Source organism: Papio anubis, chromosome 9 (genome assembly GCF_008728515.1).
Source record: "Papio anubis isolate 15944 chromosome 9, Panubis1.0, whole genome shotgun sequence".
NCBI classification, from domain to species: Eukaryota; Metazoa; Chordata; class Mammalia; order Primates; family Cercopithecidae; genus Papio; species Papio anubis.
Window position 1 is genome coordinate 17,795,121 of NC_044984.1, and position 12,739 is coordinate 17,807,859.

Sequence of the window (12,739 nt, forward strand, 5' to 3'; positions counted from 1 at the left end):
CTGTTCCTTGACAAAGAAAAATGATATGAATCAAAACACCCAACTTAAACTGCCTTTGCTCCGAGCAGAGGGAACACCCACTGGCAGAACCAAGGTTCTTCTCAGAAAATTATTCCCAATCTCCTCCAGGACTAAGATAAACGAATGAGCAAAGTCTAAAAGTTCTCTTCTAAAGAGCATGGTCAAAATAATTTTAGCCTGTAAAACTTTGAAGGCAGATAAAACCAGAATTCGGCCTTGGCAGAATAAACTCTCAATAAAGTAACCTCAGATCCTTAGCTTTGAACACCACTTTTTTTTTTTTTCCTGTGTTCCTTCCAGGATAAACTATTAGCCAGATATGTAACAGAATAACCAGTCGTTTTTATATGGGATTGTTACTCATTGCCCAGTTGAAAATTAAAGAATCAGTACCAAAAAAAAAAAAAAAAAAAAGAAGAAGAAAAAAGAAACAACACTTCTGTTTTAGGAAGAGGATCAGATGTCCTTTTTTAGCAATAATGAACTAGCAAGGCTGTGCTGTCAGGACAGTTTTTAAAATACCCTTTTGTCTTTCATAGCAAGTGTATGCATCTAGACCATCTGAAAGTGGCACTAGAAGATGAAAACATAAAGGTAAAACAAGAAGGGGGCAGGAAAGGAATGAGGAGCAGGCAAAACATAACCACGTGTTGGCAATTTCTAACTCCCTGGTCCAGGAGTACTCATTAATCACTCTAATCCACACAAGTATAATGATTCTGAATATCTACATATGCCACAAATTATCTAATACTGTTCCTGATTTACTAGGTGTGGAGTGGCCATATATAAAACCTGACTGTTACATAAAATATTGGCCTGAGAATCTCAGACTTCGAAGCAAGTAGCAGATTTGGATGGAATACACCACAAATTAATAAAACCATAATCTAGAGAAGGTAATAAATTGACTTTTTAAACATGAGATACTCTGAACTCTGGCTTCAGTGGGGAAGATTTTTTTTTTTACTTCAAGTTATGCTGATTTAATTTCAAAATAAGCTTTTTCAAGGCACTGGCCTTTGTAATGAAGGTTAATACTACATGTTTGCTAAAAAGCAGGGTTTTTAAAAACTCCTTACCTCATATAAACAATCGTAAGCCTTTTGTTTTTTCCAGAAAAAAAAAAAAAAAAAAAAACAACTTTCACTAAGTACTACTCACACATATATCTGTAAATCTCAGAGGAATTTCCCCAAGCACTCTGGATTCCCAAGTAGGAGATTGTTTCTCCTAGTTGAAGTCTCATTTCAGTGTTAGACTGGCTGTTATTTCATGGTGGCTTGCCATCTTAATAGTATGTCTTCTAATCCATGAATGTGATATAGCTCTCCAACTTGTTTAAGTCCTCTTCAATTTCACTCAACAGTGTTTTGTAGTTTTCTGTGTATAGGTTTTGGAAAGGTAGAATAAAATTTATCCATGGGTATTCTATGGTTCTTTGTTATTATGAATTGTATTTTTTATCTCATTTTCCAATTGTTTTGCTGGTATATAGAAATACAATTTATTTACCTATATGGACCTGGAAAATTACACCTTTGTTAAATTAAACTAGTTATATTAGTTGTTTTGCAGATTCCTTAGGATTTCTACATTTTAAAAAGAACGTCATCTGAGAATAAATAATTTTGATTCTTTCCAACTTTGAACGCTTAATTTCCTTTTCTTATTGTATTACCCTGGTTACGCCTTTCAGTACAATGTCGGATAGAAGTAGTTAGCATGGAGATCCTTTCCTTGTTCTTCATCTTGAAGGAACAGCATTCAGTCTTTTGCAACTCAGTAGGATGTTAGCCAGTAGGATTTCTACAAATAGCCCACTGATCTTTTTAGAATAATTAGATCTGGTCACTCCTTTGCCCAGTTCTCTAGTGGTTTCCCAAATCATTTAAAATAATTTCATAAATCCTTAAAGTGACCTACATAATCTGGTTTTCTATGATCTCTCTGAATACAGATTCTCCCCCTCTCCCCGTTGTCAGTCACCACATTGGGTGTTTTGCACGGGGCACTACAAACAGGCCACATCTCAGTACTTTGGCCCTTCTTGTTCCCGCTCCCTGAAGTGCTTTTACCCCAGACAGCCACAGGGGTCACTCTTTCTTGTCTCTGCTATTTCTAAGATACAGCAATTTCACCATACTAGCTTTCCTGACCACTTTATATAAAATAGGAACCCCTTCCCTAGCTTGCCTAAGTATTTCCGTCTCCCTTATCCTGTTTATTTTTCTTCATAGAACTTATCACCATCTGACATATTGTATACTTCTTTCTATATTTACATGTCCTTTCCCACTATCATGTAAGATCATTGAGTGTGGGGACTTTTTCTGTGAGAAAAATGGAGCATATAGTTTGTGTTTTAGAAGTAGTGAATGAAAATATATATATATATATCTAATTTACATTTGGGTATAAATGACACGCTCCCTGCTAGTTGCTATACTGATAGGGATAATGGGAAGCAAAATCATTACTGTCATCATCCACATAATTCAGAAATACTACAATCTTAAGTAATGTAAATCATACTATAATCTTCTTAGTATTATAGTATGAGGATCGGGGTTTGGCAATTAAAGTAGGGAATGAGGCCAGATTGTGGGATATAACTACCAATGGCCTAATTGTCATAACTGAGTCCATGGAAGACATCTCATTTAACATCGTTTTTAAATTTCCTTTCAGTAGGGACAGGGTCTCACTATGTTGCCCAGGCTGGTCTTGAACTCCTGAACTCAAGCCATCCTCCAGCCTCAGCCTTCCAAAGTGCTGGAATTACAGGTGTGAGCCACCACACCAGGCCCCTATTGTCATCTAGGAGACCCATTTTTCTCAATTTAATAATTCAAGAAATACTGCTGTGAACTTCAGCAACCCCACATCTCTTTCTAATTGACCATTAACAATGATTTTTTAATTTTCATTAGACACAGGGTCTTCCTCTGTTGCCCAGGCTGCAGTGCAGTGGTGTGATCATAGCTCACTGCAGCCTCAAATTTCTGGGCTCAAGCGATCCTTCTGCCTCTGCCTCCTGAGTGGCTGGGACTACAGGTGCACAACACAACATCTGGCTATTTTTTTAAATTTTTTACAGAGATGGGGGTCTCACAAAGTTGCCCAGGCTGGTCTCGAACACTAGGCCTCAAGGTATACTCCTGCCTTGACCTCTCAAAGTGCTGAGATTACAGGCATAAGCCATCTCACCTGGCCAACGATGGTTTCTTAAAGCACTGTTGATTGTAAAGCTTACATTAAATAAAGACTCTCGTTCCGCAGGACTGTGTATGGCCCACTCTGGCAAATACTTAACAATTGTTTACCCTTATGAATTCTTGAATTCGGCTCTCAACTAGACCAATCTGGAGTGTCTGTTATCTCATTTCTTATAAGGTGATCTATTTTTCAATATTATAATGCTCCTTGTTCATCAGTTCATTGGAGGTGACTTCTAAGTTCTGTTACTGATCTGTAGGGAATGTTATGAGGACTCTCAAAATCTTAAAAATAGATGAACAAATGTTACTCCTGAAGGAATACCTGCAAAAGGGATCTGTCAGCAATGGAAGCAGAGAAAAAGGAAGGTTACAAGAGTTAACATTACATCCCTACAAAAGAAATCCCCAGCTCAGTGACTGGATCAGCTCTGTTCCATAGTTGTGTATAACCCATTTATTGTGGAAATTAATGCATGAAACAATATATAACAAAATATATTGATATATATAACAAAATATTGAATGCACGTTATTAAAACTTTCTGATTATAATGGTGTGCAAAAGAGAATAAACTACCCAGAGAATCAAAGTAGTCTTGTCACCTGTTTCTCTCTTCCTTTCATATTTTTAATATAAATTTACAGGATTTTACTGTCATGCCATATCAGGGCAGTCAAGTCTAGACCAAGATAACCTATACTCCAAAATGAACATTCTGAACAAGGTTTATGTAAGATATAGAAAAGCTCTTATTTTATTGCAATATGGCCAGCTTTATAGTAGGTCTTAGGAGCTGATAAAAATGTGACTTCGGGTCAGGAGTGGCGGCTCACGCCTGTAATTCCAGCACTTTGGGAGGCTGAGGCAGGTGGATCATGTGAGCCCAGGAGTTCAAGAACAGCCTGGGCAACATAGTGAGACTCCGTCTCTACAAAAAATATAAAAATTAGCGGGGCATGGAGATGCACACCTGTAATCCCAGCCACTCAGGAGGTTGAGGTGGGAGGTTGAGGCAGGAGAATCGCTTGAACCTGGGAGGTGGAGGCTGCAGTGAGCCAATATTTCACTGCTGTCCTCCAGCCTGGGTGCCAGAGTGAGATTCTGTCTCAAAGAAAAAAAAAGAAAGTGACTTCATTTCATGTGTAGTTCATATAAATAAGTTCAATTTATAAGATCTTTCCCCTGGAAAGTGGTGATCTACTTAAGAATCCATGGTCACAATTTTGGTACTGGCTACTGAGTGGCTAAAGTCTCAGAGAAGAAGGCCCTTTTAAAAGCAAGACTTAGCAATCAATGCACATGCACATGTTGAAAGTACTTGACATAGTCTTTATTTAAAACGTTTTATTTAAAACAACCATTTACTAATTGCTCTTGATTGTCAGTCTCTGCAGCTGGATTACTTTTCCCAGTCTGCATGGTATATCATCTCACAAGAAAGGACTGTGATTTTGTTTCATCTGCTGATGACATCAATAAAGTACATAGTAAATCACCACTACTATGTTGTTTCGAGAAAGTATAGTGAGTTCACTAGAAACCATATCATGCACTGCATTATTTTTTATTTTTTGACTAAATTAGGAAATAGTCATATTTTATGGACTATGTGGAATTTAACATATAACATAATAATCATGATGATTAGCCCCAAACTGAAAACAATACTGAGACATGCCACTCTCATTCCACAATGATTTTTAAAAATATTTTCTACTTAGATGTATATAAATAATAGGTACCAGCATGATACTGAGACCATCCTGAGAGAATAGACCCACACATTCCTTCAGGAGAAAATGTATCTGAGAAAACTGAAACATCTCCTAATTATAAAACAGTTGTTAACTAGCTCTAGGCTCTAATTTTAATGCAAAATATAAACTTTAGTCACTTACTCGTGTATGATTGAAGATTTATCTTTTGCTGATTTTATTTTAACAGAAATAATCCTCATAAAGAATGAAGAAGCAGCCAAAAAGAGTCTTAAAGGAGAATTTGAAAATAGATATATTGGTAGCAGGAAGGAAAATATAATTTATGGGTAAACATCTTTTGAACACTTTTATGTAATCAAACTTTAGTAGGAAAAGCAATGTCCAATAACAATTGAATTGACTATTGAACATTATTTCTCTAAATGTAAAATAAATACAGAAGTATTCTTTCTCCATCATAGAAACTGACTTAGCTTTTCTATTTTTATTCATATATTTATATTCACCTCCCATTATTTTGTTTTACAAAGAAGTTGAGGCACATGATGAAGCTGCTGTATATGATATGATTACAAAAACTAAGGTATTTTAGGAACTATCATTGATAATGTTTATGTTTATTAACAAAATAAATCTAGCATTCTTGAGCACATCAAAGTTAAATTAAGTTCAAGTTATGCTCTTAAACCTTAGAATACAATGGATAAAGACCAGTATCTCAGGTTCTGTAGAATCTCAGGTTCTCCTTTATGGCTCCTTTTGGCTGCCTCTTCATTCTTTATGAGGATTATTTCTGTTAAAACAAAATCAACAAAAGATAAATCTTCAATCATACGTGAGTAAGTGACCAAAGTTTGTATTTTATCTCAGGTTCTCTAGAAGCTAAGATACTGGTCTTTATCCAGCCAGAAGATAGAATTAACTCTTAGCATATATACTTTTCAGTCATGAAGTTCATGAAAAACACTTAATTTGATTTTAAAACTTCATAATTAGATTAACTCTATCATCAGATATGTCTTCAATTATTCTCATTTACATGAATTTGCTCTCACCTATCATGGTATAGATTTATCTATCCTGTGTGCTACTTTATCCTTTGTGCTCTGTTGGGGTTTCACAAATCAGTTCATATCACCTAAATTGATCAATCTGAATTTGATTATAGAGCTAAGGGAAGGCAACACACCTATAGAATACTATTTTAATCCATATGGCCATATATTTATTGTAGCAGCTATTTAGTTTAAACTAATGAAAAACCTCTAAGCCTAATAAATTATAAATATCTTAAATTTGAGCACTTGAAACTGAATGAGAATCTGAATTTAACCTCATTTTGTGTTCATACAAAGACTAAAGAGCTAAAAATTGGTCTAAAAATTTTGCATCCATTATTCATATCCAGTTAGTGTTCTGCTATTGTGCCCAGAAGAAAGTGATTAATGCATGGCAAGCACCAAGGTCAAATTTATTTTGGGTACAACATAATGTACCTCTATATTTCAGACTGCTGTCATGGCATGAATTCTTAATATCCTCATAACATTAACTTTCTGTTCAGTCACAATTTAGAAAGTATTAATGTTTATACCATGTTAAGATATAGAAACAATTGGAGATACAAAACAACAACAAAAAAAACTATCAACTAGTTATATTTCAAATAGTGTATTTTTTTAAGTGATTATACTGTACATCAGTTTTTAAAATATGTCAGGTACGTAATAGCTTTTTCCTGTCCCAGAAGCCTGGCCTGCGGAAAAGAAAAAACATTGTCACTTCCACTTCTAATCTCACTCTATTTTCAAATAACCTTAGCATAACACAGCTTTAGCTCATTAACTAGAGATATCCATCACTTTTCAAATTAGATATGCTTCATTGAATTTGGCTGCAATGCGAATTTATACAGATTTAAATCCGATGTTTTTCAGTGACCTCCCAAATATAATAGAACATGTGATTTCATTGAAAAGTTCATTCTGTCAACTCTGGACACAAAGCATGTTACAGGTGCGGTGAGAACATGGCCGCCAGAGGCCATGGAGCACTTGCCATGGAGCGCTGTGTGTTTCCAAAGGCCCTCAGCTCTGGCTGCTGAGGGAAAAGCCCCTGGGCCTTATGCCCCTGAGGGTGAGAGCTGCAGGTCCTGACACTCACCAGTCCAGATAGGGCTGCATGGAGGCCTGGGATAGAAACAGTTTCCCCAGTCAGAAAACTCAGCTTTGATCCAGAGCCAACTCAAAACTCCCTGAATAGATTCAGGTAGGCTAATGATCAAGGGCACAATTCTTAAATCTAAAATCCTAAAATTCAAAAAGTTGTAAAGCTCCAAACTCTTTTGGCAGCAAAGCTGAAATGACCTGAATCATTTGGCTGCAAAACATGACCTGAACTGGTGTGAGGCTGTTTATAGACATTATTTATCTCACATTAGGTGAACATTATTGTTTTTCTGCCAAAATATGAATCTGTTTGATTACAGGGAGCCCCAGACCTTGCTGGGACTTTTTATATAGTACATGATATTTGCACTCTGTTGTCTTCTAAATTCTGATACCCAAAATATATGTGGCACCAAGGCATTTGGATAAGAAATTAGGAAAGTAATGTCTTCTGAAATTATGTGGTAATGAATTTAACTATTGCAACTTACTGCTACGTATTAATGATATGACTTTGGATAAATTACCTAATGTCCTTAACCTTGTTCTTATCTTTAAAAAGTGAGGAAATCAAATAGTGCTCAAATGCTTTGATGGTATTTGCCTAACTTGGGAATCAGTTTTCCAACACTACCTTTTCCTAAAAATCACTTCCCTCTCCCTGCCTCTGCCCTCACTAAATATCAGAACTCAATGGCTTATGGGGAGATCCCCACATGCACAGTATTCCAAATGTTGCTCATGTCCTTTTGTCTAGATATTAACATGAGTTAATATCACAACAGCGTATTTATCTATGTATTACCATAATCTAGATGTGTGTTTCTCAAGACAAGAATCGTGGTGTTTCGCACCTGCACATGTGATTGGGGGGAAAAGACTATAGTCTCAGAATCTGAAATATGACTATCCCAAATAAAAACTAGATAGCAGAGAATGGGAAGGGAAGTTCATATCCACCAGAGGCTGGAGACCACCTCAGCCCAGTTTCTAAACCCACTAGATTTACAAACTTTTCTCTACAGTGAGCTCAGTCTAAATCCATCGCACTCCCACTGTCTTGATGTTAACTGGCAAGAAGGGGCTCTGTGAAACTCACATGGGGAAAGAACCTTATGCTACTGGGCAGAAGAGAAACGTCTAGTTCCCAGTTAGCAAATATCAAGAAGACGTTTCCATAATTGTCCAAGAAAATGGTGAATATCCATAGAAGTTCAGTTTTTATCCAGGAAAGCCAAACACTATGGACCTCTTCTGGTTTTTGATATTTTAACCAGCTCTATGAGCTATGAAGACTCAGTTTATAGAAAGATGGACTCAGAAAACTGTCCAATAAATGTTTCTCTGATACTAAGCGTAACATGTTCAGTAGTGAAAAGTGTAGCATATAAAGATAATCTGAGTGTCTGGAGAGACCTGAGAAATTATCTAATATTATTTAACAAATAAAAAACTGAAGCTCAGAGAAGACTAGTAACTTGATTAAACTTACAGAGCTGGTAAAAGGAAGAGCCAGAAGGACTCAAATCCTTTTGTTCATTGAGAAAATAATAAATAAATGACAGCCTATGCCTCCACTGAAAAGTATTTGTATTAAAAATAACTATCCTTGGACACAGAGTAGTGGTGGTGTGTGGGCAGTGGAGTTGGAGACCTAGCGCTAGAAGTGGTTCTTCCAGTAACTTAGGCAAAGCAAAAATCTAAGGCCCTTCCAGTTGTGAGGTGTTCTGATGCCATGGTTACATGGGTTCTTTCCCAGTAACATCAGAGTAATATAATCTCCAACGATAAGAACCAAAGAAGACATCTGATCTTATAAGAATCTGATCCAATGGCTTTAAACATTAAATGGAATATTAAATAGAAGAGATTTTAGCCTGATGCTCAAGATTTGAATGTATGGCATATTTAAACCCTTGGCTGAATATATTTTTTAAATTATAAAAAAATGATATTTTCTCTGCTGGGAAATTATTAGGAATTCTAATTTTATGCATACCGCAAGTCTTCAACTATTTATGACTGTTCAAAAGAAACCATGCTGAGCTTCTCTGTCAATGACTTCTAATCAGAGAAGCCTTCTATATGCTTAGCATAAATAGGTGATGAGAGCAGTGAAAGGGCATCACTGTTTGTCACAACACTTGACATTTAATATTACTGTCATAGATGCAGGCCTCCTGGGAGAGGAAAGGAGAAGTTATTAAGAAAAGGGACTTAAGAATACTTTATAAAATCCTACCCTCTTGATTTTATTTGATTTTTTTTTTTTTTTTTTAACATTCAACTCACCCTCTTTGGAGAACCCCTCCTCCTTTTTTCTTGCTTATGTCAATTTCATTCTTTCTACTTTTCCCATTGGCTTGTGCTTCCTCCTGTTAAATTGACATGCCATGAATCTTTTAGATATCAATTCTCAGTAGAAATCCTTCAATATTATTGAAGTCCGTGTACTTGCTTATTTGAACTTTATTTTTTCCCTCTACATACTATTTACTTCAAACCATGTAATAGACTTTAAAACATGTGTTCACATTATCTTTGGGGGAAATACTCTTACCCCATGGGACAGTATAACAGCAAGCTTCACTCAAAGACTCTTATAAAACATTAGGGGGTGATTATTTAAATTACAAAGGACTTTGTAAAAGCTACTCCCTTGGTGCATTTAAGTGTTTATTTACTGAACTCTGTTATGAGGAAAGTGGCTTAAGTAGCCACTGCCAAATGGCGGCCAATCATAAGAGAAAAGGCAGCTAGGACAAGACAGGGTAATCAGCAGGAAAATGGTATTGCCTTGCAGTTAGTGTGCATCTCATCATTTAGGCAAAGCAAAATATTTGTAGGGATACCATAGTCCAGTTCAACTTAAATAGGAAAAGTACTAACTATAGGTGTAAAATGATCCTGCTACTTCTGGTTGATTCAATCCCATCCATGAAGTATAGTTTAATTGTTGCCAAGAATCAGAAAAGGAGCCTTTCAAAAACCGATTGGACACTATAGTATATCTTATACATTAAACTTATAGTTCCTTTCTATACTGTTAATGATCCAACCCACCTTAAGCCCTATTGAGGCAAATTGAAACTTTACTCTGTAAAGTAAGCAATGATTATGACTGCTTTTAATAATGTATTATTCATATCTTACAGAATCAAGGACTTCTTATGTGCAGTGGATTTTTTAATCTCAAGGATGACAATATTTATCAGAAAAAGTATGTTGAATAACACATGTACCACATGAATATGTTATATTCTGAATTTGAGGAAAAACTATCCCTGTAAACAGTACTTTGCCCTTTCATTGTTAATAATCATTTAGGTGGGTGAGCAACTTAGACTAGCATTGGTGATTCAGAGGGGCGTTGAGGAGATCATGCTGAGCTTGGAATTGCAGTTTATGAGATAAAGCATGGTTCAAGAATGGATGATCCAGGCAGAGACCAGAATCACATAACATTTCATGAATTTACTAAATGAGAACATATAAAAAGCTCACTCGCAAAGTTGAGTATTAGTTTTGAACCCAGACACAATGCATACTTACTACTTTTTAGAAATTAGAATTACTGGCCAGGCACAGTGGCCCATGCCTGTAATCCCAGCACTTTGGGAAGCCGAGGCAGGCAGTTCACCTGAGGCTGGGAGTTGGAGACCAGCCTGACCAACATGGAGAAACCCCATCTCTACTAAAAATACAAAATTAGCCGGGTATAGTGGTGCATGCCTGTAATCCCAGCTACTTGGGAGGCTGAGGCAGGAGAATCGCTTGAACCCGGGAGGTAGAGGTTGCAGTGAGCCGAGATTGTGCCATTGCACTGCAGCCTGGGAACAAGAGTGAAACTCTGTCTCAAAAAAAAAAGGGGGGAGAAAGAGAAATTAGAATTATTTTGGCACGAGAAAGAGAGAAAGATCAGACATGCTTAGACTGGTTCAAATTTGTATTTCTGCTTTACCGATTGGATCTCTGGAGACTCAGTGGCTGCTGTAGGTCTTTCAACTGGTCCAAGTAGCCTTTACATGGATACAGACTACTGATTCCATAAATACAGAAATTTCCAGATGGTCCCATCTCAGGGGGAGTCATTTGAGTCATGACTGGCACACAACACTGAAAATGCTGGAAAGATGGCAAATATTAGTAACTTATAATACTAGAGGAGTGAGTGAGAACATACAGGACCCAGCATTTAAATTTATTTCAGGAATCAAAAACACCAGACTCTCTATGTCCCTGGTAGACTGTTTCCCTCCCCTAGAAAGCTCGTATAGCAGGATATAAAGTAGCAAGAATTTGCATATGGAATTCATGATTAACATTAAAATGAGAAGAAATGTTCCATTTTGTATTTCTGTTGGAGGGACTGCAGTGGGCCGGCTATCAAGCAGCATTAGAATTGACTGGGTCAGTCCCAATGAATGTGATTTTTCTCCATCAATTATTCAAAAATTCTGAGTTTCATCATCCAACTGAGAGGCCGCATAAATCTCAGACTTACGAAGCTGATCAGGTAGCAGGTGATGCTAGGGGCCTTTTGGGAACAGGACTAAATAATCAAGTTCAGACCTGAGTCACCAAGATGGGCTTGAGAAAAGAGGATGAACCGAGAAAATTAGAGCAGTGAGAAGACCATATGGGGACATTTGGATAGATAAGACAGTGTTTTTGCAGCTGCTGTGAGTGCATAACATTTAGGCAAGAGAGATGCATTAGTTATCCATTGTCATAGTAATGCTGCCTAACAATTTACCCCAAAACTCATGGCTTAAAACAATGGGCATTTATTGAGCTTATACGTCTGTGGGTTATCAATTTAGACTGAGGTTGGCATGACAGTTCCAGCTTTAGCTGGATGCACTCACGTGTCTGGCCGTCAGCTGCGAGTCAGATGATCCTGGATAGCCTCCGTGGGAGCTGGAGCAATTCAGAACTGGGTTTCTTCTCCAGTAAGTTAGCCTTTCTTGTGACAAAGAGAAACAAGAGATACAGCAAAAATACAAACGTACTTTTTAAAGCCTCTATTTGTGTCATATCTGCTAACATCTCATTGTTCAAAGCAAGTCCCAGGGACAAACCAGAATTAAGAGAGGAAAAAATAGACTCATTCTTGTTAGCAAGAGAAAATATAAAATCAAAGGCAGAGGGTACTGTGTTAAATATCTACTGCTCCATTAAAAATTTACCCCAAAACTTAGTAACATAACACAACTGCCGTCTAATTTGCTTACTCTTCAGAGTTAGTCTTCTGGAGGCTCAACCAACAATGTGGCTGAGATTAGATAATGTGGCAGAGGGTACTGTGTTAAATGTCTACTGCTCCATTAAAAATTTACCCCCAAACTTAGTAACATAACACAACTGCCATTTAATTTGCTTACTATTCAGAGTTAGTCTTCTGGAGGCTCAACCAACAATGTAGCTGAGATTAGATAAGGTAAGATGTCCTGACACATGTGTCTGACAGTTGGTGCTGGCTATCAGCTGGATCGTGTATCATCGACAGACTAACCCAGGATTTCTCATGATGGCTGGTTTACAAAAGTGACAAGAGAGGGCATATTCTATTGCACAAGTGTTTCGTGGTCATGATTGCTAAAGTCCCAT

At 37.0% G+C, this 12,739-nt stretch overlaps 1 long non-coding RNA gene across 3 annotated transcripts; it reads right to left on the bottom strand.

The window, feature by feature from the left end:
* Positions 1–1,176: 1,176 nt before the first annotated feature.
* On the bottom strand, positions 1,177–12,239 carry LOC103875655. Of its 3 annotated transcripts, XR_002515574.2 has the most exons (5): positions 11,091–12,239; positions 9,422–9,504; positions 5,142–5,754; positions 3,348–3,577; positions 1,177–1,404 (listed from the first exon to the last, which is right to left on the bottom strand). It is a non-coding gene; the product is annotated as an uncharacterized LOC103875655 (long non-coding RNA). The 3 variants fall into 3 exon arrangements; XR_004176015.1 differs by lacking the exons at positions 1,177–1,404; positions 3,348–3,577 and having other exon boundaries at positions 4,552–5,754; positions 11,091–11,254; positions 11,998–12,239; XR_002515575.2 differs by lacking the exons at positions 1,177–1,404; positions 3,348–3,577 and having other exon boundaries at positions 4,552–5,754.
* Between the last annotated feature and the right edge of the window lie 500 nt (positions 12,240–12,739).